The following is a 25,801-nucleotide window of genomic DNA, read 5'->3' as shown; positions in this document are numbered from 1 at the left end:
CTCTCCTTCAAGCATAAAAAAACATAATGAATTCCAATAATTAATTCACTGCCACTTAGTAGTGGTATTTCTGTTCGTAAAGTGGGAATGGCTTCTGTTTTTCATCTGCACAATATATCTCAAAAGGCGTATAGCGGCGGGTGTTTGGAGCTGCGCGTGACTCTCGACCACTCGAGAGTCTCGACGGTTGAGACGAGACTTATTTGCGATTTATGCTTGGATAGCTTAATAAATTAAGGAAGGAACAAATCAGAGCGGAGCGATAAATAAAGAGAGATATTTTTTGAGCGGATAGGTGCGGAGGTGCGAATGTAGTTATAGGCTCAATTATCCCTCAAAAAATAAGGCGCTTAAATAAATAATAATGGGCGATACTTCACATGTGCGTTTCCTTTTTTTGTTAACGGCTGGTAACAAAACTAGTGCTGTGTGAGAGTGCCGTCTCGACGGTCTTGACGAGACTTTAATTTCTCTTCATTGTCGGGACGAGAATCTCGGCGCGGGTCGAGTGTTGTGAGGAGAGTCTCAACGGGTGTTGAGAAGTCTCGCCCCTTCGAGACTTCTCAACACCCGTTGAGACTCTCGAGAGTGATATGAGCTCATATTTTTTATACCTATGCATATTAAAGGGTTACATCAAAGTTTCTTATTATAATGTTTTAATAAAAAATAAAAACTCAGTTGCACATGAAGTCAATATTCATTTTGATTCTGGAAATAATAGGCGCTGGAATAAAACCGCATATGCAGCTAAACCTTTTCTCACTCGCCAATACCATCACAGAGAAATCCTTTTCGTTCGATCGCAGATTTCCAATACTTCCGTACCTATTCCTCTGTATTTTCCTTCGCAAGCAATGATAAGAGTTGTCTTTCAATATCTCCTCGAATATTTTGCGGTCTGCCCTGTTTCCTACTCTCTTGTCTTAACTCTCTTCGCTCTCACCTCACCCACTGCAAAATTTTGGCGTTTTCTTGACTGTACTCGAGCATTAATAGTCACAGAAGTTGTGGAAACGCTAGGACTTGAAACCCATCGGAAAAATCTGTATACATTGAGAAAAATAACAATTTGCGATGTGACCTGGTGAAATGCCTTCATACTGAAATGAAAACCAATGCATTTTTTTATTTTATTGCAGTTATTTGAATATGGCTAAATTCCTGCTGAATGCAGCATTATAAAGATAAAACCGCGTCATAATTATTACAAAATAAACGGAAATTATAAGTCAAATGATAAATTGTTATTTGTTGATTTAATAACAATCCATGCTTGCAAAAATCATTTCATAAATTCAAATGGTTATTTCATGCATGCATTGTGGTCGTATGTCAATTGCTAACGTGAAATGCAGAGATAAAATTTAAACGTCGTAGCCAATAGCGTGGTAGCATGGAGTGTGTAGCGGCTCACCAACGTCCAAAGGGTTATGGGTTCAATCTCGGGAGAAGTCTATTGGACAATGGATGGAGGCCCCAAGAGGAACCAAGTACCAAAATCTTATTCGCCCTGTCATCCTCGGGAGAGGTATGGAGAGGAATGAGAAATAGGATCGAGAGCGCCGCCGCGATGTGAGCCCGACGACGCCTCCACGGTAAGGATAGTGATGGATGGGATGGGGAAATCCCATGACGTCATCAGGGTGACGTGGGCTACTATGAGCGAAACCACGATTTAATTTATCTACGGAAGGGGAATATTTTTCTATGAAGAAGAAAAAACCCCACGCTACTTTCGGTGATGAGCCTATTGCACAATTGGAGCCTGGATCACTCGCCAGTGGTTTAGTCTGGGGTGAAATCTACCCCCGAGTTCCAAGCTAAGAGAGTGAGCACCGTTGCATTAGGGTAGTATTTTTTATGAAAATCATCACTTATTTCACCACATCACCACTTATGGTGAGAGGGAATGGAATTTTGAAAGTAGCTTTGGAGGGAACGGTGGAAGGGATCAGAAGAAGGGGAAGGAGAAGGCTGAAGTTTATCGACAACGTAAAAATTGGACGATATGGGGACTTCAAGGAGATGGCCGAAGACAGGAGGGAATGGATTCAGCATTAGCGCGGGGGACCTGCCGACGGGTAGAGCACCACAAGATGATGAGACCACTTATGCACCATTATGCAATGAATTTTTTAATTTAATGCTTTTTTAATTGTTTCTCCCTCATTTCATTGTTTAATTATCAAATATACTCATATCACTGCACTGAATCATCTTCAGGAACTATATCCTACATCTACTGTAATCCTACTCCACATGTAATGAGAGGATTAAATATATGATAACCAGCTCCTTTGTTTATATTCTCTCTGAGGTTACTTGAAGCCTCCCATAGTTTTTGAACGATATCTCCACAATTTTTTGTGATATTGTTTTATTTGGGAAGTCAAAATTAAAGTTATGAATTAGATATACATTTTTACGAAAATTCTGTGGTAATTTAATCCACAGATAAAAATGTAATTTATGAATTCTTTGTCATGATATAACCAGTGTATTATAAATTTTTATCTTGAAAAAAAAATCCTACAGCCATCGTTGAGTTAATTATTATGATTCCTTCGATTCTCTTTGGTTTCCCTGCATTCTAGACCCCATCCGATGCCTTCCCCGAAAACCTCCTAATGAATTAAATCCACCCCCAACTATCCAAACCAAGCATTGACTTGAGTGAGTGAGCACCGTTACATTAGGATTGTAATTTTCAGGAAAAAAATCACCAGCACTACATAATAAATTTCATTATTTTTCTTTCTTATTTTTTCGTCTATTCATTAAATTTACTCGGTTAACCGCATTGAAGCATCTTTAAGATCTATGTTCTACATGTATGTAACTGAAGAAATTGAACAGATATATTAAACATCCAGCTTTCATGTTTATGTTCCCTTAGAAGTGCGGTAACCTAAAGCTTCCCATAGTTTTTGTACAAAAGGTCTGTATATTTTTCTGAATATTGTTTTTTGGGATGAAATAATGAAAGCTTTAACTTAATTAAATTATAAAAGCAGTATTGGGTTATTTAACTCAGCGTAAATTTATTTATTTGTTTTCATCGCCCCAAAAACAGCTCATTTAAGGCCTTTTACATCGGAGGAAATAACATAAAACATCGAATATCACACATCCATTCCCTGAGTGGGGGCTACCTACTCAGACGGGACTAGAACCCGTGGCCTTCTGTTTGGCAGGCGAGGACTTAACCCCGCCACCATCAAGGCCGGCAGTGATGTAATTAGTAATTTTTTTTTATCATGATATAACCGGAATATTTTAAATATAGTTTAATCTTGAAATAGAGAACTTAGATCCATCGCTGAGTTTAATATTTTCATTTGAAAGGTTACCCTTGTTTTCCCAGAATTCCTTTCTTTACAAATTCCCCCGAAAACCTCGCAATGAATTAAATCCCTCCATCCGTTACCATTGACCTCGGATCTCCAATCGCGTTTCAGGCCTTCGTATGAATGTATTCTACCATCAGCGAAATCTGATTTACAAAAACATACTTTTTACTCGTAATTATTAAAGATTGATTTCGGGGTATTGAGGAAGTCAGAAAGGCCTTCACTACAAAAAGATATCTAACTGGCGATAATGGTAAACTATATAAATGAATCGAAAGGATAGAGGGAGGTGTTCTATATTAATAAGTTTGAGAAAGGTTGTAGATGAAATGTAGGATCTGTGTCAAAATGTAACCAGAATAATTTAAATTTTATCTTGAAATAGAAAACTTCGAACCATCGTTGAGTTTGACATTATCATGAGTGCGGTAATTCTCGTTTTCACAACATTCCAGTCCTCTTCCGACACCTTCCCCGAAACCCTTCTAATGAATTAAATCCCTCTATCCTTCTCCATTCACCTCGGATCTCCAATCGAGTTTCCGGCCCACCATCCTTTCCCATCCACCTTGATCACATCCAATATCCTCGCCTTCTCAAACCGAGTCTCTTGAGTGGCGTTGCCGAATCCACTCCACTTCCCACGCTTTCCTGTATCCTTCCTCCTCCCTTACATAATACATATATTGCTCCCTTGGGACCCTTCCGTCGATCACCCTACAGAAGCCCCACCTCGTTGATAGGGCTCAATAAAGCTCTGATGGAATTATAATCCCGGCCCCTGCTAATATATATGTACCGATACGTGCGCGTAGAAACACCGTTATTTCATTAGCGAGATTCCGATACCCTAAGCAATAGAAACAACGTCTAGTTTGCTTGTGATTAAATGTATCTCAGGCTCATATACGTCGTTGTGCGATCACCAACTCCTGCGGTAGTTTTCTCAGAAACACCTATTTCCTCTATGACTTTCGACACTACTTCACACGGTGTTGCTTCATTCTTCCACCGTTATACATAGTATATATAATAAAGCCCAATTCTTATCACTCATTCACTCATAAAAATATGACAAAAATTCTTGCGATGGACCCTCCAAAATATGCTGAAACCCTAGGAAAATTGTCAAAAGCCTAAATTTTCTATTTTATACCTGTCTATTTTTATAGGGATTAGTTCAAAAATTGCCACGCTGGTGGCGGTGCGATCATTAGAACGAGTACAAAAACAAATTATCATTACAAAAATTTTAAATTTGCCAACAAAAGAAGCAGAAGTGAAATAGGAAAAGGGGGAAAGAAAAAGAAGGAGCTGAAACGAAAAAATGAGGAATTAAATCAGAAAAGCGAGTATTTATACCATAAAAGCCCACTTCCGACCACTAGCGGACTTGTTCATACAAATATGAGGGGACGAGATAAGACAAAAAGTCATAGAATCGACCCCGTTTAAAATATTCTGATTCAGAATTCAGGATTCAGAATTTCTGAAACCCCAGGAAAATTATCGAAACACTAAATTTTCTGATCTTTGGTTTCCCCGGCGTATCAGGTGCAGAAAATTTTCTCGGGTTATCCACTGGTTGATGTTTTCCATGTGTCTCATGCGAGGCACATGGGAAACATCAACCAGTGGAAAACCTGAGAAACTTTTCTGTACTAAATTTCTATTATCTATATATTACAGTGTTGTCGGACAACTAATCATCCGCAGTCGTTTACCTACTTAGATATCTTTAGGACATATCTTCAAGAAGAGAACTCTGCTGCGGATTTATCACGAGAAATCTCCATTTAATTCTAACAAAAAGCCGCTTAAACGAGCCACTCAACAGCAGCACTTGCCCAAGACTTAAGTGACGATAGACTATCAGGGGGCTACATGTTAGTTAGGAAATTTGACACGTTTTCCTAGGGTTTCAGACGATTTTAGAGAGGGTCGATTTTAATGACATTTTGTCGAATCTCGTCTCGTTCACTGCAAATATTTGTATGAGTGAATGAGTCAGTGTTCGGATTTGGGCTTTAGAGTATATAGTTAACAGCGTAAGAATGAAGCACCACCGTGTGAAGTAATTTCTCAAGTCATGGTGGAAGTAGGTGTTCGGAGAAAACAACCGTAGGAGTTGGGGATCGCATAAAGGCGTGTATTAGCCTGATATTTGAATTTAATCACAGGGAAACTAGACGTTGTTTCCATTGGGTAGGTTTACACATTGTTGGAATCTCGATCATTCAATAGAGTTGTTTATAAGCACGCGCATTGGTTCGTATATATTTAATAGCAACACGTGTGCGTAGGATAGGTGATTATAGTTCCAACATCCCTTTATGCCTCTAATATTTGGGGAATTTGGGGTTCCAAAAGTTGTTTTTTTCAAAAATGTCGTTTTCCTAGTCTACGCAAAATGATAAGTCGAGATATTAATTTTCAGAGCGATTGGAGCACTTTTCATTTTGGCCAAATCGCGCAATTTCACTATTTAGTGAATTTTTATCTCAAAAGAAGGGGAGAGGTACAGTGTTGCGTCATAGAGTCCAATAAAAACTGTTACAACTGGCAGAGTGACCGGAAAAGGCCGCGAATCCCCCCCGAGCAAGCGACAGCGAGTCATTGTTTACAATCCTGAGGCTGTTCCGTGCTATTCAATTGTCAGCGAATGTTTTCATATCCACGTATTTCTTTTCCCTCAAGGCCCTCTCGATCTATACGTCTGATTTGAACGAAAGACTCCTCCAACGCCGTAAGTTTTTGTTGGGAAGAAAAAGGATTCATGGAAAAAAAACGAAGAAGTGACACTCTTGGAGTCAAATACGTAACATTACGTCCTTTCGTATTTAAAATACATCGGTGGAATTCAATATTACGTCTCACACTAATAAAATATATTATTCCGGCCAAGTAAAGCAGAAAATTTAATTTTACATAACCCTAGCTGTCATAAAATAAGAGCTATTAACATTTAGGTAAAATGGCACACGATCGGTTATCTTTCAATGCATCGATTTGAGGCAGTGAATCCAGTTCTGGGGTTTCATTTTTGACAAAATTTACTATGTTTTTAGGACACAGTTTCAGGATATAAAATAATAGCAAATGCAAACGATAGAAAAAAAGCCATTATTCATTTTTTCTTTTAAATTGAAATATGCTAACTTTTCAGAATTTAATTCTCGGTCTGCAATTCGAATCAATTAATGAAGAACAATTTTATCCTATCCCACCAAAGAGAATTTTGGGTTTGCGTGGCATTTACAAATAATGTAACAATCAAATGAAATACATAAAAATAATAAGCAAATATTAGGATATGTTAATGACATAATTTCGAATAGAGAAATAACATCGTTACGTAAAGTTGATAAGTATTGAGACACAAATATAAAAGCTAAAAGGAACTATTATTTGGCTCCATTCTCCTTTCTTCTTGTAATTATGCGTCACTAAATTCTGGCAACACACCTAAGATTCGGAAAATTACTAGAAGGAGAAATCAAAACTTACCTAAAACTTTCCAAACTTGGCCTCTTTTTACAACATATTCACAGGAACATATGCTTCACGAAGCTTATGAAGACGAAAAGACCCAGATTCGAGTGCCAAAGCGAGTTGATAAAGTATTACGGAAAAAGAAGTAAAATACAGGATTTGCGGACCACTTTAAGCAGAATGGGGGTAATCCTACAGGGGAAAATAGTGACCTCGCATTAAGATAAGTGCAAAGGGATTCCGCGGGCATTCACTCTGAAGGAAAGGGTCTGGATTTTTTTAAGCTGGTCGGGAATTCATTCGTTCACGCTCGCAATAAAAATTTTGTGGCCAGATTTTTCTCAAATCCAAGACGGCTCACAGTGGCACGGAATCGAAGAAATCTAGCCAAAAGTCATACAAGGAAGATTTGAACTATGCATTCAAATTGTATAGGATATGACCTATAATATCTTGTACGATTTAGGTCTTTGTAATAATTATGTTGGCCTGCTTAACCCGTCAAACATGGGTATGCTCAGGCCAAAACATCGGACGCGTAGAAATAGTCGATTTATTGGAAATTCAACTTAGCATATGACTGCTTTAATTTCATGGGATTCGTCTGTCATTTCCTACTCTGTGAGTTTGCATTTTTTCACAATATCCCATTAAGTTTGGTTTGTTGCAGTACTTTTTATAATGCTAATAACAATATTTAATTATATATAACGCTAGTTTTGGGCTTATTCTTTTGTAAAAATGTGTCGATATAGTTTGGTGCTCCTCGCAGATTCCTGTGCAAAATTCTTGGGAAAGAGTATATACAACAAGATGGAGAAAAAAATGTTGCCTATCCGACATCTAGACGGTTTTAAATTAGCGGTGCACCGCTTCGCCTTGGGCGGCTGGCCGGCGGCAGACCGAATGACTTGATCGCTCAAATATTACTGCATCGTTGGTCGAACTCACATGATGTTTACATAACATAATGTTTCAAGAATCAAGTGTTTCACACTTCTCGTATGTAAACTATGCATTGAATACCCTCCTTCAAATATTCAATTCACCAAAGACCATTCGTGCTCTTAATGAGACAAATTATGCGCTATCTAAAACGACTACATACACCACTATGCGAGAAAATTACAGTAACCTCCAAATGTTTTCCTCTACAAAATGTCCTCATATTTTTATAGAGGGGAGATTCCTTACATGCTGGATAGCATTTTCAACTCGTAATTCCGAAGACATATCTTGGCACAAGGCAGTAGCGGATCCAGGATTGAGACAGGGGGCGCTTAGTATGGAGTAAACTCCCAGCAGTAGTGGGGGTCCGAAAAAAAATTGCCATTCTATCTAGTATAAATTGGATATCCAAGGGGTGGGAGCTATAGACCCCTTAGCTCCCTCTCACCCAATAGATCCGCCACAGGCGCAAGGAGAAATAAAGCCGTGTCCCAATAGGCCATTTGGCTATGCCAATCCCAGAATTTGGGCATGACGTCATCTTGGAAGGATGTCCCAACTCGTTAGCCAGCATAAGGGAGGGAATTTGGGCAGCTAACTTGATGGCCGGATTTGGGCATCGACGAGTGCATCCTTCTCCCACATTCTCTCATGATTCAAAGCGTGGAAAGCGTCCTCAGGGAGAAATCAGAAGAAGGTCAGCAAGGGGAAGTATTCGTTTGCAAGTAGTGTTGATATTTTGAGACTTATTCGAGAATTTGGTAACTTCCGTTCTGCTTGAAATAATTAAATAGCCTTAAAAGAAGTGTAGAAATCGGTGAAAATTAGAAAAGAGAAAGCGGCGTTATCGGACAGAGGCCGAAATTGGAATCAGAAAAAGTCACAAAAATTAAAATCTATAGTGATAAAATAAGAATGGAGCTCGAAATGCCGAGACCTAATTATGTAAGTACGTAAAATATAATATGTTGAAGTAAATTGGCTAAAGATCAAAATGGAAAATTTATAACGATTTAGAAAATAATTACGAAGTCAGACGCTAACCTTGTGAATACACTGAATATACCTGGTCTTAAAAATACAAAAATAGAAAGTAAATTCTAAAATAATAGAGAATTTAAATAGGCTTATAATTTCTGGCTTTAATTTTAAGTACCACGCAAACCTGTACGGCACTATATATATAATAAAAGTAAGTAGATTTAAATAGTGGATTAAATGCAAAAATCTTTGAACGATTTCGGCCGATTCATCTGTGGTAGAAGGGATACCACTTTATGTTTCATGGATAATCATGTCACGAAATTTTGATGCTTTGTATAACCTAATATCAAATCCTTATTCGACAAGTCATACTCGGGGTAAGGTAAGGAGGTAAGAAAATCAGAGAGTTTCCTAAATTACAGGATGGAGGATAATTACCGTATTTGATTATGAGACACGCCTTTTTTCCAAAATTATCTTCCTCTTCCTTCCAGGATTAAGCTACTAAGACAGTCCCAGCTCCACATTGCCATCTTTTTCTTGGTCTTCCTATACTTCTCTTGCCATTTGTTCGATATTCCAACGCTTTTTTTGGAATTCTTTCATTTGGAATTCGAAGTATTTGTTCCTTCCATCTTTGTTTGAAGTCTTGTAATTTATCAGTGACTGCCTGAACACCCAGTTCATGGGGATCGGGTTGGTGTGGTGGCGACAGTGTTGGCTTCCAACTCCGTGGGCTAGGGTTCAAATCCCGGCGGTGGCAGAGAATTTTCAGACATTGCCCCGTCCTTGCTTGAATGTTGTGTGGAGGATATTTCAAGCGCAACACTCCGTCCGTCGGATGGGACGTTAAGCCGTGGTCCCCTTGGCGCCTTTCGCTAAGATCAGGGTAATGCAGAAGCCGGGTTTCTCTCCACCCTTCCTTACCTACCCTTCCCTCATGGCGCAAATGACCTAAGCTGTCGGTCGCCTCTTTAAAATACCATACCATACCTACCCAGTTCATCTCTAATTTTCTTAATTTATCCAATCTTGTGAAACCTTTCACTGATTTAAAAAATTTCATTTCCGATGATTCCATCTGCGTTAATTCATTCCTTTTTGGTACCCAAAATGCTGATCCATATGGTACAGTAGGGATCGCCATCACTTTATAAAACTTTATTCGTGTTTCTTGTCTCGTTTTGTTTTTTAGAGTTCTTCTAATTGTGTCACACATTCTCTGGAAAGTATTTCCAAAATTATCACTCAAAAAAATCCCCAGGTGTCTTATATGCGAAGGTTCCACATCCATGAGTTAATGTTCAATGCTGACTCCATTAAATTTACTAAATGTGTAGTTGTCATTGTTATTGTTAAGCTCATTGCTATCATGTGGCGTTATTTATTGTTTATTTTTTTATTATATATTACTATTATTATTCGATCGCTTCTTCGATATCGAAGGACATAGGAGCGAGTTATTGAGCAAGCTTGATGTACTGACATGATAAACCTCCTTCGATATCTCGCTTCGATTCATAAGATCCTATAAGATCTTAAAGTAGCATAACTTGTTTTAGTGCCGCGTTCTCGCGGACTTTGTTTATTCTAGTGCGCGCCGTACCAAAATTAGGGAGAGTATTACATGCCGTCAAATACGATATGTCACGAAATTTTAACCTATACTCTGTTCATTTTATCTCTGCGGGTGAGCTGGATTGGTGGAAGCAAGTGGAGATGAGGGGAGGGGAAGCTTCTCGACACGTGGCTTTGCCTTTGCCAATCAACAAACAGTAGGCGTGACCTCAGTGAGTCGCTCTCATTGCCATACCTCCGCCGAGTGAGCATCGTTAATCTGCTCGTGGAGCAGTGATGCCAAACCTTACGCGTTCTCCTTTTACGTGATTAATTATGTCTTCCACCAACGGTGCCTCATTCAGCATGGTAGCTCACAATGTCATGAGCTTCCGTGAAAGGATTATTCCCAATGCCTTCCAAATGAGTAGGTATATTTTCTCGGCGCCGAGGCCAAAATACCTGTGGCCACCTATGACTCACACGTTTTCAGTGACAAAGTAAAGCGCCTATGTACATTTGGCAACGTTATGTTCGCTCCTCCTCTCTCTCTCTCTCTCGGCACTTCCCCTCCCCTATCAGCGAAGCCATCCGAGAGTGTCCGGCCTCTCAAGAAAGCTCACCCGCAGACATAAAGTGAATAGACTATATCAGCGGTTCCCAAAGTGGGGGTCGCGACCCCCAAGGGGGTCGTAGGCCGTTCGGAAAGGGGTCGCGAGATACTAATAATATGGTGAACAACGTACTTAAACTTGGACGACCATTTTTAGGGGGTCGCGGCTAAAAAGAATGAGCTAAAATGGGTCGCGGAAAGAAAAAGTTTGGGAACCGCTGGACTATATGATAGTTGATGCCAGCGGATGAGGACCCAGGGTGAATCTTCAGAAGGGTAAAATGCGCGAGGGCCGGGATCCAAGTGCCAAAAACGTATTCGCCCAGTCATTCTTGAGAGGTGTCTGGAGAGGAAGAAGAAAGAGGAAAGGCAAGTGCCGCGGCAGTGTGAGCCCTATGGCACGTCTCGCGCGTCGCGACGCTTCCAGAGTAAGAATGGGGATGGGATGGGAGAAGCCCACTTCGTCACCAGGGCGACGACGTGGACCACTACTACTAGCGAAACCATGATTTAATATTCCTGCGGAAGGGAAAGATCTCTCTATGAGGAAGAAAAATCCTACGACACTTCCGTAGAAGGGAGAGCATATGAAACTAACCAACACAATAAAATCGCCGCGTCACCGTACTCTCTGCCGCCGCCGGCCAGAACCGGAGTTCACCGCATGCTCGAAAAAACGATGTAAAGTTGGTTGCAAGTTGGTGCAAGATTTTACTTTAGATTAACAATAGAAGCTTCATAGAACGACGTGGTACAACTGACTTGGAAGAATCATCGGAAGCATCTGCTTTTTCTCTACGCATATATAAAAATTTGTATGAAAACAGGCTCCGCCATTTTGTTATATATTTATGGTTGATGATGAAAAAAATCTTTAACAACCCTACAATCGAACAAACAAAACTGGTATTTAAGATGATATAGTAGTTTTGTCAATATAACCATTCATGAAACCACTACACGAGGATAGAGTTGGCTATTAAAAAAAACGAGGATGGTCCTTTTTCGCTAAATTTGTTCAACTTTGGCCTCAAATATATTGCTACCGTGAAGGCACGGGAAAGAAATAATCTGGAAATTATGTACAATTTATTTGAAAATATTTGTGCGAATTTTCAATTTCCTAGCTCAAAAAAAATTGTTTTTGTGGCTATGACCAGCTTTTTTCTATTCTGGCCCAAGGTGCGCCGCTGCAATAGGGAAATCCTAACTCCGCACAGTAGTCCCAAATCGAAAAAAGCTGGCCAAAAGTAATTTTTTTCGAATTCTTTAACGTTGCATTCGGATTCTACAGGATATGGTCAACAAAATATCCTGCTTTCGTTAAGCGGTCTAAATTTAATAGTTATTTATGGCGAAGTGGATCGCACAGTCCAGTGTAAAACGATTTGAATTGGTTTATTTCATGTGTGTGTTTGTTACATTCCATCATCTGTAAAGCATAATGTAATAATATGGATAATGGGTAAATCCGTAAATGAAGAAGTGGTTTTGTGTGGGACATCCTCTATCATTTGTCAAATAAAACATCAGAAAAAACTTTTCCCTCATCTCCTTCCATTACCTACACAATACTTTCTTCAATCGTTGTCATAGATCTATGATATTTTAGATTTATTTATGAAATATCTATGCTCGTTTCAAGATTGTAATGGTGCAAAGGAATTGTACATGCATCGACCTTAATTTCCTTTCTCATTTTTGCGGAAATCGTCCGTGCCGATGTCGAGTTTGGCTAATTTGTCGCGCAGATTCCCTCAGACATTGCGGCCCGCGATCCATCCTCCAGAACGGGAGATGGGTGGTGGGTAGGGGAAGAAGAGGGGGTTGGACAGAGCGGATAAGTAGGAGAGGTGGTCGGAGAGGGAGTAGGGCAGGGGCTGACATGCGGTGAGGTGACAGTGAGGGAACGCGAGATGGAACCCTATATGAATAGCCGATTCGGGTTCGTGATGTGCAGCCTGAAGAAAGCTCTGCTGGACCCGTGTGAAGGGAAAGCCAGCCTTCTAGGCACGACACCTACAGGATCTCCTCTTTAAAATATCATCAGAAACTCATCCTTACATAAAACGTATTTTTTCCGTCTTTGTATGAAAAAAATATACGGTTTATGACGCTCGAAAAACTGAGCTCTACTTAGAACCCTATATTTTAGGACTTCCTCTGCTAACATGAGAGTCGGTAGAATGAAGAAACGTAAATATAATTGCATACCTTATAGAAATACTTCATAATAATTGTATTACTCTCTGGTTTATAAGAAAATGGATATTAAATTTTGGTGATATTAAAACGCTATCGTAAAGTTATCGAAAAGTTATACAAAAGGGTATTATATTTTTTATATTATGCATAAATTCCTATGCATTGTACAGTCCACGTTGCAATAATGTTTACAGTCAGTAAAGTTTTGAATTTATTACTATGCAGAAAATTCCCTTCAATATTTATTATATTATATAAACTTTAGGCAATGGGTACTTTTGGGTGTACATTTTTTTTTTATTTCCACAGGTGAGAATTTTGAAGTTAGCTTAATTAAAGGCTCATTGCCTTACAGGCTACCTTTATTTCCCGAATGGAAATAATAACCTGTATGAATATATATAACGAAGAATAAATATTATTATTATGCACATTATTAGTGCCGAACATTGATGCTATAGAAAACTCTGCTATTATCATCGTTTTAAGACTTTATAGACCGTTTTCAGTCTCAAGTTAATCCACCTGATGCCGCTTCATATGAAATATTCGAACGGAGTAGACTGATGCCATTCCCTTGGGACGCTCAAATTCATTCACTTTACCAATAGGTTGATACTCTATGAAATATATAATATTGAGGTCAAGCAGTGAATGATTGTATCCAATGGCCTAACAAGGACTTGGTCTAAGTTGAATTGATCAGATTGATTAATACACCACACGAGGTGGTAATATACAAAATTCCACTGTGCTTTGTGCGTATTTATTCAAATAACCTGCCTAAAGAATATTTTATTACACAAATAAACTACTTATTATCATAAATAATAGAGGCCAAATTTAAATGAAAACATGCACTTACATTATTTCAGACGAGTAGGGCTGCTTCGATAGTAGGTTTTCCTAGATATCAGACAATTACTTATACCACTTATTTTTTATCAGAGCGCGACCCGGGTTTCAATGAATTATCATCATCTTCAGAACCCGGGGCGCGCTCAGATAAAAAATAAGTGGTATAAGTAATTGTCTGATATCCAGGAAAACTTATAATGAAATACCACAAAGTGAAGCAAGAGTTAGTGAATTCTGCTTCGATAGTATTGTTGCCTTTATTTTTAGGGTTCTGGGGGGGGTCTATGCCATAGTTACACCATTCAATTTTGTAGATGGGAAATCATTTCTAAGTTCTGAGAGCTTAACACCTGAGAATATTAAATTCGGGGAAATCCCAAAGCATAGGCTCCTGAGAAGGCAGAGGGCGATGAAAATGGGCTTAAAACGGAAAATAAATTCAGAGCAGACAAAACTCCTTTTCAAGAGTTCATCTCGTAATAAATTAAGGACTCTTCATCAAGCCGGGGGCGATGTCTGGAATTTGGCTACCAAAGAAGGTTTACATTAGGATTAAAGCAGATTAGATTTTCTTCAGCGTTGCCCTCAAGGATAATATGGCTTGTATAAGATTGTGTCAAAAACAACCGAACTTTCTAGTTGAGGTTTTTGAAGCTCGTAACAAGAAATAAACACGCAGTTTATAGTAATAAAGGGGGCGTAGAGTGCAACGTGTTCAAGACTGAAAATTAAGGGAAACTTATGGCGAACATTTCAAGAAAACTTTTGCAAGAAACGAGAAAAAGTTCCCACCACGGATTGCGAGTTAATTTTCAATGATGTAAAGTACTAATAAACGCAAGTTTATATTATCGTGAAGTAAAAGAAAAACTCTGCTATATTCAACCAATTTATTTTTCTTTACAACTTCTATCGCCGCAAAAAAGGTAGTACGCTGAACTTTAACCATTTGTATAAAATCCTGTCGAAGCTCCATAGCGTCGTCTAATATATCGTTTTACTCATTGTTTATGCGATTACAACAATGACTCATTAAAAAATTTTAAACGTAAACTTTCTGCTTCTAGGGTCGAAAGAGTAAATGCGAAAACTATGACAACGGCGAGACGGTCGTCTTCCTAATTTCGTCAAGGGTAAAATATTCAATTAGTAGATTTCATAGTATTTTTACAGAGAGAACGTCATCTTCGAATTACAAATAGCTTTTTAAAATTAAACGTTCCCCATTCTTTGATTTTTAAAATGGACGAAAGGTAGATTTCAATTTCAGAGGAATACAAAAAAAAATAATATTGCAGTCACGTATACATTATGAAAAAAAATTTAAAATTTTCATGCAAGGAAACGTTTATATTGTTCTTCTTACTCGAAGTAAAAAAAAAACGAAAATCGTCGTTTTCGTATAGGGGGGCGATTGTCGCGGGGCGATTTTCGTCTAAACCCATTGCCGGCCGAGTAAAGAAATACTTGAAAATATCTAATTTTTTCTCTTCATTTTACCTAATAACAAGCTAAATAAGGTAAATTGAAAATATGTGCCTTCAAAAAAATTTGCTCATGGTGAAAATTAATGTTGCGTTTTCGCAACTTCTGCCTAATCCGGTATCTATAAGCAGTTATCCAACCCGCATTACCATATATTGCCGTCATCGCCGGAATATGCCGTTTTAACTGCTAGATATAATCCTACGGCTTTTTACGCAACGTATTTGACAGAAATCGTCATATTTGATCATTAAAATTCTTCGTTCATATGGTCGAATAAAAAACTTAGTAAAAGGAATAGTTACTCTTAGGAAAACATATTTTTCTCGTGTAACAGGTGAATTGATAATTGACACATTTAGAGTCATGCTTAGCCGTCTCGTTTTCGCGCGCTTGAAAATTTTCACTTTTCATTTCATCGCGAAAAATAGATATCGTCATTAAAAAACTTGAAAGGGTGAAATACGTACTCCAGGAGTAATAATCTTTCAATTTGGGCAGTAAAAGAATAACAGGAAACCACCCTATTTAGGCATGATACAGTGAAAGTTCGATTCATGAAAATAAAATGTAATTTTAAATTTCCACTGTTATTCTTACGCAATAACTGTGGAAAAGTGTATCTAATATCTAATGTAACCGCGTGCATGGCCAATGCTCCGTCAAATCCACAGTGCATAGGGTAGTGTGGGGCAAGTGTCCGCATGTGGCAAGATACCTTTTCCGAACTATTTCTCTAAATGCCTGGATGATGCCACTTGAAATCAGTCAGTTTCACTTATATGACCAAATACAGCACAGGAAAGAGTGGTCCAGTGGAAGACAATCAACGATAGAACGTGAGTTTTTATTATTTTTCCTTTTCATGCAATGTGTCTGTAATTAGTAGGGTGGGGTAACTTTTATATGTGCTTTGAGCGTTTCTTTAACTGCTATGTTTGCCTAGCGTTCGTTTAAAGGCATTCCTTGCCTCGAAGTTTCATGCAGTTAGCTGGTTCGCAGCACAACGTGTGGTTGTGTTATGGCAATTTAGGTGTATCAAGTGCCGTTAGGGTAAGAGTCCTGGGGCAAGTTTCCGCACTCTTGCCCAACGGGCGCTGACTCGAGCCTCACCACATATCATTGTTTTTTCTATGATCTTATAGTTTCTCTTATTGATAGCTAAGGTACTTCGTTGATGATGGTTTTGAAAGAAAATGCGGAACTGTAAGAGAAAAACTGATCGGAAAGCAATAGGACAGTAAATTTTGGAAGTAGCTACACTGAGGAGGAGCAATGGAGAATACATACTATCTATTGCAGCTGGTCGATAAATGGATGAATTGTCTCTGCGTTAAAGTATTAAGGCGGTATTTTCAACAGGAAATATATCATTTAATAATCAGGAATGCGAAAAATATTACTCAATTCCAGAATTTTATGAGCGTTTTATTCTTAGATATGCATAATACTGCCTGTTTTACTCCAAACTACACCTGTACAGACATGAGTGTACATTCGCCAAGCCCTTACTTTGACGAGGAAACGTTTGAAATTAAAGGCTGCAGATGGGGACTTCCAGGAACTCTTTTGCTAACGAGTGATCCAAAATTCGTCAATTCAAACATATCACTGCGGTGATTGAGGAAAAATGCACTCATATCCACCAATTATTGATTAGAAAATGTGTCATGAATGTAAAACATGGAGGAAAGAATTGTGCTCCAAATATTCCGCAGAATGAAAGTTCGCATGTGAAAACTGTGATTAAAACTCCTCCCCCACGTGAGGGGCAAGATTCCTATTTATTTTTCTCGTACATTTTGATGAAATACGGCTGTTATTTATTTTTTATGGAGAAATAGAAGATAAGTATCGTAGATCATGTAAAAGAGAAAAAATTGTATGAAAAAAAATTATTATTTGAACTCTAATTCAAATTTTTTAAAGTCGTTTGTTAGATGTGTACTCTTGCCCCTCATTCCCCTTCAGTAGTACACACAGGCACATATAAATTCCACTCGAGTCCATCCCGGAGATCAAGTCAGGGATAAAAAAATACGGAGCAAACTGCATTCGAAGAAGAACTAGGAGACTCATAGAAGTCTCGAGGTCCGATCAGATCACTATATCGCCCATTCCTAAGCCTCATGAGACTCTCACAGTAAAAAAATCTCTTTTCTGAAGACAAAAAAGTAATTTTAGAATTATAGTATTTTTTAAGGGATTTTGCATTTGTGCACCGAAAGATTACGTTCTTTATGCTCGAGAGATGCTATTGATAACATCAGTACGGAAGTTTTTAAAAACTTTTCGTCCCTCTTCTCCAAAGGTAGGCCGACATTATACTCATACTATAATTCTGGTTCGATATTATAGTTAATTCCTGTGAAAACACCCGGAAAAAGCACTCAGCAAATAAATGTGTTACATAGCTAATTTCTAGTGGTTAAGAACACAAGTAGCTGAGAAAAACTTTTGAAATATTACCATTAAGAGTCTCGCGTAAAATTAAAATTCTCTATTACATCGATAGCAATTTTATTGCTGATAACATTCATACAAGGTTGATAACTTCACGATAGTAAGACTTTTTTAAAGAAACGCTTCAATACTTTTTCCGTTTTAATACAACGGTGAGTCGCATAGTTTTGGTAAGTCAATTAATCATGTCCCTTCAATATAATTTTAAGTAAATTCTTGTTATCAAACCCCGGTTGCAACTAAGCCTAATGCTACTGTAAGGAAAGATGAGCCTAGTTTTCTAGATGAGAAAATATCCTAATATAATTTCGAAATAGATGAACAAATTTTCAGTTGTACAATCCAGTGACCACAGCTCCTATTAACCTATGACCGGGATAATATCAATAGTATCAAGCAACACTAATAGGTAATTCTGTAAAGATATCGAAAGGGAAATTTCATCTTTAAAATTAAATGAAACATCCCATAATCCTTCAGAAAGGAATTTCAGCACATGAGCGATGGCGTGAGAAAAGGTTCCCTCTGTAAATTCATCATCTTGATTAAATGATGAAGCCTTTTATATTATTTTAACTTCCTGAGATTACAGTAATTAAATATTAATAATTCACAAGAATTTCATTACGGAATATGAATGAACACTTTCGCCAAAATTTCTCTAAATTGGGCTATTGGATGAATATGTTCAAATCCTCCAACCTGGCCCTTCACCATTAATCACCCTAATAATATATCAAAGGTGTAAGCATGTCAAAAACAGCCTTAAGGGTTTCAATGTGATAAAAACCAAGAACAAGTTTCCTCGGCAGGGATCAGGATTTGAAATAAAATTAATCGTAGACGGGCTTATTTTGTAGAATTTTGCCATGGTTTCAGGTGAAAAATTACTTTATTTCTACATTCCACACAGTTTAATCCTTTTTCAACGCTGTTGTGCCATTTTCAAGAGATAATAAAACACATAGAGCCACCAATTTCACATATTAATGCCCTGAACTCTGCCCTGTCGGATGGAAAAGGATTTTATTTTTCGCCATTTATAATGCTGCGGGAAAGAACTTTAAAGCATAGTTCTCCGTCGTCGTACTTATTAAGTCGTCAGGTATATTACTCCTTTTGTTCATACCTCTGTTTAGAGAATATCGATCACGGCATTCATTTTGCATTTCTACATTTAATTTTATATTATTCTCACATTTTTTTGCATCCAGATGGTTTTCTACAAGTATATTCCATTCTCTTTATTCTCTCCAATCACGGAACCATTCGCCGTTTGGACTATGAAATCCAAAATGTGTTATTTTTGGACACCCAGATACCCCAGTGATTGAAAATCGCATGTGAGCCATGTCCTCATCTGCTGCAGTGCCTTTTGGATTCTCGTAGCGTAGCGTGAAACTCATATCTTCCGTTTACCGTGCCGTCTTCATGTTTTTGTTGACGTTGAATGGCGGAGTCACTTTGTGAGCCATTATCAAGACAAGACCGCATAGATTGCTTTCATCATCATCCAAAAAACATCAAATCCTGCGATTGGTTTGACGCAGCTCTCCACGTATCCTTTAACACTGACATATTTCTTCTGCTTCTAATATTTCATCTCCTCTATGTATCTCATCCGTAGTTTCCATCTGCCGTTCTTCCCTTACATATGACCTTCAACGACAAGTTTCATTTACGCATTCGCGTATCACCACGTGGCGGATTATACTGTCTCGTCTTCTACCTAAGTTTTTCAAAATTCCTCTTTACTACTCCTCTTAGAACTTCCATATTACTCAGAAGATCTATCCGTTTGTTCTACAAGCTATTCCTTACCTAGGATCGATGACTGCTGATTTATTTATTTAAGTTTTTGGCATACAGTATTTATTCCAGGCAACAGTGTAACTGTAGCATGACAACAATGGATAAAAGTAAGAAGTTTAAAATATTTAGAAAAAGCAAGACATAAGAGGCTGGGAAACAAAAACGCAAATAAAAAAATATTCAAAGCAAATATGAAAGGGGAAGAAAGAGGATATAAGTTTTTTTTTTACAGATATATGGGACATAGGAAGGTTTTTATGGAAGAGTCAGCTTATGTGGCAAAGAGTTAAGAAGCGATGGGAGGCATATGATATTTATAAATGAGGCATATGGGCTATGAAATTTAAGAGTATTATTTTTTGAATATTCGGTTACCCCAGTGATTGAAAATGGAATAGGAGCCATATACTCATTTGCTAAATTTCATGTTAGATTTTCGTAGCACTGTATGAAACTCATTTCTTCCGTTTACCGTATCGTATTCATGTTTTTGTTGACATTGAATTTCGGAGTGACTTCGTTAGCCATTAATAAGCCAAGAGCGCATACATTGCTTTCATCACATGCCTCTTCTCACGTCTTAGCTCACTGCCAGATAATTTAGAGCCTCTCCTCCTCTCATCTGACTCTTTCATCAACCTTCCTATGCCCCTTATATCTGTAAAAAAAACTAAGTCCTCTTTCTTCCTCTTTCGTATTTTCGTTGAATGTTTTTTATTTTTGTATTCTCGTCTCTTATGTTTTTATACTCTAAACTTCTTACTTATATCCATTATTATCATGCTACTATTAAACAGTTAATTGGAAGAAATACTGCATTGCGAGCAAATTGAATTTAAAAAATCAGCAGTCGCCGATCCTAGATTAGGAATTGCTTAAAAAAAACAAATAGATCTTCTGAGTAACATAGAAGAAACACAACAAAAATTTCTAGTTACAAGGAGTAGTAGAGAAGCCTTTTGAAAAACTTAGGTAAAAGACAAGGCACTATAACTCGCCACGTTGTGATACGCGAATGCATTAATGAAATTTGTCGTTGAAGGACATGTGGAAGGGAAGAACGTCAGATGAAAACTACGGATGAGATACATAGAGAATGAGATGAAGGATATATAGGAGAAGAAATATGTAAGTGATAAAGGATACGTGGATAGGAGTATTGAGTGGAGAGCAGCGACAAACCAATCACAGGATTCATGGCTTTTGAATGATGACGAAAGCAAACTATGCGGTCTTGTCTTGATAATGGCTCACGAAGTGACTCCGAAATTCAACGTCAACAAAAACATGAAGACGGTACGGTAAACGGAAGACATGAGTTTCATGCTACGCTACGAAAATCTAAAAGGTACTGAAGCAGATGAGGACATGGCTCATATTCGATTTTTAATCACTGGGGTATTTGGGTGTCCAAAAATAACACCGTTTTGGATTTCTTAGCTGAAACGGCCAATAGTTCCGTGAGTAAATAAATTAATAATGGAATATATTCGTAGAAAACCATCTGGATGCAAAAACATTGTGAAAATAGTATAAAATTAAATCAGGAAATATAAAGGGAATGCCATGTCTAATCTTCCCTAAACAGAGTTATAAACTAAAGTAGCGATGTACCTTAGGATACCCTAAAGACCATTCCCGCAGCATTATAAAAGGCGAAAAATAAAATTTCTTTCATTTATGAAAGCTGATAGAAAAGCCGGTTAACTCGATAATACATTTTGTTTGAATCATTGAAGCATTTTCAAGTCCAAAGTTACCTCATGCTATATAAAATATCCCAGTAAAGAGTTTTTTAAACCCTCCAGCGTAATACTCAGCAGCTATTTAAGAGACACCATTAAGTGTTGGCTCCGTGTTGAACTTGGGTAATATCCAGTTTTCAAGACTCTACAGAAGCACATGCCATTTAATCGCCCTATGTAAAATGTTGTATTGATGCAAGATTAATAATGACAGCTAGCAGTAGGGCATTGATTATATTTAAAAAAAGACTATTCAAATGCATTGAAATTACAGGGTTATTAGTATATATTTGAAAGTAATCATTTATAATTTTTCAATTATCACATATTTTATTTTAATAAACCTTTGTACTTTTAAACTCCCTACTTGGACAATAATAGACTTAAATACCCCTAATTGTGTAGAAAACTATTTACGCAAAACTCTATAGAGTATAAAAGCCACAATTATATGTAAAACACAGTCTATATGCTCTAATAATGCAAGTAAGGCATATTCATTAGTGTAGACTCCATACAAAAATATTCCGCTCACTTATTCCCTTGATCTTAATGACAGAATGCCGGACATGAGGAGGAAGGTCTCAAACACATCGCTCACGTTGCCATATAGGACTGTGGGCCAAAGGTATAAATAAACTTACATAAAAAATTTGAAATAGTATTTTCTAAACTGAGCGTGATATATGAAGGAGTAGAATGCAATAGGTCCAACAGGACGACATTTTTAAGATTGTTCTTGCGGTAGTTTTAATATTGAGAAATCAAAGTTTTCTGATATTTTTACAGCTTTTTTGTTTTTTATGAAAATAAAGAAAATGCTCGCTAACTTGTTTTTAATTCATATTTCAATAAATACTTTAACCTCTTAATAAACGAGGAACTTCTTTTTAGCTTTCAGCCCTGGATTTAAGTTTACTTGGCGTTAATGAAAACATGAAATTACCATAACCTTGACTTGAGATTATTTGAAATTTTAAGTAAAGTACTGCGGAATAACGTTTCATTAAACAGGTAAGATGAAGGGGAAGGAATTGTTGGCCATGAATTTCACGCTCCAAAATAACTTAGATGAACATTATAAAATGACCCTTAATATCATCAAGCGATAATGCAACTCGCATTAAACATAATTCATCAATAAAGAAATAAAGAAATCTATAAAACTCACCCAAGTTTCCTTGTTTGACTCGTCTCAGCCAGAATAATCTTCACGCGCAAAACACCGCTGGAATGACGTATTAACACCCTGAAAAATAAAAGAACGTGATTTTAAAAAGGTTAATTGAGCAACTTTGAGGAGTAAATCTTTTAGACAACGCCAGTTGTCCGTCAGTTTAATCCAGTACCATTCCAATATCTATCACAAATTAGTTAATTGAAACTTTTTAAACGCATAACAGACTGTTCTAAATGACATAATTATGTTATATCTATATAACATGAAGCCCCTTAACGACCACTCATTCATTCATTCACGTATACAAATGTTTGGGGTGAACGAGACGAGATACGGCAAAAAGTTTAATGAAGACCCCCTCTAAAATTGTCTGAAACCCCAGGAAAAATTATGAAAACACTAAATTAACAATTATTTATCCGTCTATTCATATAAAATTGAGTGTATGGGGGTTAGTTTAAAAAATGGCCACCAAATTCCAATGGCGGCGCGGCAGTCATACAAGCAAAGAATCATAGCAACATATTTGTTTATGCAAACAAGAGGAGCTAAACTGGGAAAGAAGATAAAGGAAATGAAACGAAAAAATGATAAATATAAGGTAGGAAATTAAGAAAGTAATAATTGAAGTGTCTATTTCTTCGCGTTTTCTTTCCGCAAGAACAAACATCTGTTTAAATCAAAGCGCATTCAAATCAAAAGCGGAGAAATGTAAGGTAAGAAATTAGTTGTTGTTTTTGGTATATTACATCGAGAGTGTGGTGGTTATTAATTTCAAAGTTAACAAGTGCTCTAAATGCCGTATTAGAAATATGATTCGTGCTGTTGACTATAGTTCGTATCTTGCTGGCGATACACGATTGAAGTAGAAAGACTTTTAAACAAGTCTTACATAATATAGGTTGGTAAAAATGATTTTATTATCGTGTTTTGTGATGGTGATAACTTTTTATTTTTGTTTACGTTCCTTTTTCCGTTAATTTCCTTTTTAATGTACAATGTTATCCGTGAGCTGGTGCATCTAAGGAAGTGAATAATACAATATGGAAGATAAGTGCAAATAAAGGTATTTCTTATTCAATTATTTGTCTTGCGAAAATCACGTTTCCTTGAGTGACTAAGTTATTCCACTGTGAAAATTATCGAATTCTTGACATTCACAATGTCTTGTACACCAAAGGCTGTGATCCGTTACTCACTCCGTTCTCACCAGAGTTATTGCGCATTGCGTTTTGGATATTAAAGCTGAGATATTTGTGTATCCCGATTCATTAAAACTTTAAATAGAGGCATTTTTGAAGTGAAATCATTCACGATCACGATAAATAATATTTCGATAAAATTCGTTATACTAGCCCCAATTCATGCTAAGGCGCATTTGTTTCTAGATATTGATATTCAGTCCCAACATAATTCGCTTACGAAGGGGAACAGCTGTTACATCTTATTCGTATATCAAGAATTTGTTTGTTTTGTAGAAAATAATTAATAAACGTGTTTTTCATTGTAATTCGTAAAGTCGTTATGTTATGATATTACGTATGCATTGGGTGTTACAGTGGAACGTGGTCTCAACGTTTTTTGTATTTGAATTGAATAAGTTAGAGAAACTCGTAGAAATTTATTTTACCTTTTTAGCCCCTCAGAAAAACGTTTCTCTTTATAAATATTTACATTCACATTGTAGCCTACGTACCATGCGCTCGTTTTACGTGAAAGTGGAAATATTGCTTATACCTAAGTTAGCCAGCTTAAAAGTAAACTATCCTTAAGTAACAAGTAGCAAACAAAAAGTGTAAGACCTCCCACAGTGAGCATAACAGGCCGAAGGCCTTTTTCGGGGGGGCCTAGGGGGGGCAGAGCCCCCCCAGCGAGCCAAGCGAGTAATTATCATACAGACATCTCTAGTCACGCAATAATTAAGGCCGCCTAAGTTCTCACGTATGTTTTGGAAAAATTGAAAAGGTGGTTTCTCTTTTAGGTGGCTATCCAATTAAAGTTAATATTTTACAATCTTATTAAAAAATGTTTAAAAATTATTCATAAATACCAAAAAGCTGCTTTACGAAAATCAGACCTCAGACGTGTAAACGCTGAGAGATATTGTATGCCACCAAGGTACTGTGGAATGTAATAAAAACCATACCCACAATCACGAACATAATCCAACGCTGTTTTTTTAGTAACTTGAATGATATTTTTTTTATTTTATTTTATTCCCAAACCACCGAATACAGCTCATATCGGCCATTTTATCACGGGGTACTGAACAAATTTAACAATTGCACGTACACAAACAACCATGCCCTGAGTAGGGGATATCTACCCAGGCGGTAGTCGAACCAAGAAGTAGTTTACCACGCCGCCACCGAGGTCGCCGGGTTAGAGTCCTCAATAGATCAATATTTTACAACCAAACAATCCTACCAAACGTAATCGACCGGTAATCGAACTGAAGTGAATGTAAAAAACACAAAAAACTGCACTTAATTTAAAACAGTGACGTTAAAAAGGGCTGTTAATCGAAATTTTTACATTTGATAACGGTATTTGTCGCATTCATATCTTTTTCCAGCTATTACTCTGATTATAAGAATTATATAGAAAATATTAAAAGGAAATGAATCGCTCTCGCCTCACAATTTGCATCAATGACCGTAACCGAGCAACCACGAATTGATCAACCAATATTTATTTTATACTCTGTTTATTTTATGTCTACGGGAGAGCTGGTGTGGCCAAAGCAAGTGGAGATGAGGGGAGGGAAAGTTTCTCTTCATGTGACTTTCCCTTTGCCAATCAGCAAACAGTAGGCGTGGTCTCAGTGAGTCGCTCTCAAACCTCCGCCGAGTGAACATCGTGAATCTGCTCTTGGAGCAGTGTTGCCAAACCTCACGCGTTCTCCTTGCATGTGACTAAGTATGTCTCCCACGGGCTTCTGTGAGAGGATTATCCCCAATACCTTCCAAATTAGTAGGTATATTGTCTCGGCGTTGGGGCCAAAATACCTGTGGCCACCTATGACTCACACGTTTTCAGTGACAAAGTAGGGCGGCTATGTACATTAGGCAACGTTATGTTCGCTCCTCCTCTCTCTCTCGGTACT

The 25,801-nt window shown here is 37.5% G+C and overlaps 1 long non-coding RNA gene across 1 annotated transcript in view; it reads right to left on the bottom strand.

Annotated features, from left to right (window-relative positions):
- Window positions 1-22,753, bottom strand: part of LOC124165425 — a 134,127-nt gene extending 111,374 nt beyond the window's left edge. Inside the window, exon 1 of the long non-coding RNA XR_006866227.1 lies at window positions 22,687-22,753. This is a non-coding gene — a long non-coding RNA (uncharacterized LOC124165425). The remainder of the gene's footprint in view (window positions 1-22,686) is intronic.
- Window positions 22,754-25,801: the final 3,048 nt, after the last annotated feature.

Source organism: Ischnura elegans, chromosome 9 (genome assembly GCF_921293095.1).
Source record: "Ischnura elegans chromosome 9, ioIscEleg1.1, whole genome shotgun sequence".
Lineage (NCBI taxonomy): Eukaryota > Metazoa > Arthropoda > Insecta > Odonata > Coenagrionidae > Ischnura > Ischnura elegans.
Note: the sequence above shows the minus strand (reverse complement) of the source record. Positions and strands in the feature narration are given on the sequence as shown.